This window comes from Fukomys damarensis, unplaced genomic scaffold (genome assembly GCF_012274545.1).
Source record: "Fukomys damarensis isolate Sample0158 unplaced genomic scaffold, DMR_v1.0_HiC HiC_scaffold_17, whole genome shotgun sequence".
Taxonomy (NCBI): domain Eukaryota; kingdom Metazoa; phylum Chordata; class Mammalia; order Rodentia; family Bathyergidae; genus Fukomys; species Fukomys damarensis.
In genome coordinates this window covers 18,721,374-18,722,251 of record NW_022900929.1, presented here as the reverse complement: position 1 = coordinate 18,722,251, position 878 = coordinate 18,721,374, and positions in this window count along the sequence as shown.

The following is an 878-nucleotide window of genomic DNA, read 5'->3' as shown; positions in this document are numbered from 1 at the left end:
AGGAGGAGGAGGAGGAAGAGAAGGAGAGGAAGGAGAGGAAGGAGGGTCAGCAATTTCGCTCGGTGCTTCTGCCACCTGCCTCACAAGTGCAAGGTCCTGAGTTTGATCCCTGGTACTGGAAAAACAAAAAAACAAAAAATGAGGAGGGGGGTAATGAAGTAGAAGAGGAGGAAAGTGAGGAGGAGGAAGAGGGAGAGGGAGAGGGAGAAAGAGGAGAAGGAGGAGGAGGAGGACAGGAAGAAGAAGAAATCTTCAGCCTTTGGGAATTTTACCAAAGATTCAAGGGACAAAAAAACAAAAACAAAACAACAACAACAACAAAACAATCCCTGAAGAGTATCTCTGAGAAAATGATTATTTCCAAAATTGTTCCGTGAAGCCAGCATTACCTTTACATCCAAATCAGACTGTAAAAGTACAAAAGAGCCCAGACCTGCAAACATACACATACTATCCTCAAAAAAAGAGAGAAAGACAGCAAAATTAACCCAACATATGTAAAACAGTGAAGGATCATAACCACAGGAGTTTCATCCTCCTGACCCAATGTCTGAAAATTAATGTAACCTATATTAACAGCTTATTAACAGAATAAGAGCTTTGAATATATTGATATTATTAACTGATATATACAATGTCCATCCATATACTAATATGATCATTATCAGTGTATGCAGAAAAAGCGTTTGAGAGGACTTAATATCTTCTATATTTTTTTAAAAACTCATCAAAGTAGAAATAAAAGGAAACTTCTTCAACCTGATAAAGGGGTCTACAAAACTCAGCATTAATACCACACTTCCTGGTAAAGGACTGAATACTTTCCCCCCATATTCAGGAACAAAAATGTCCACTTTCATACTCCCCCTTTTTTTTTT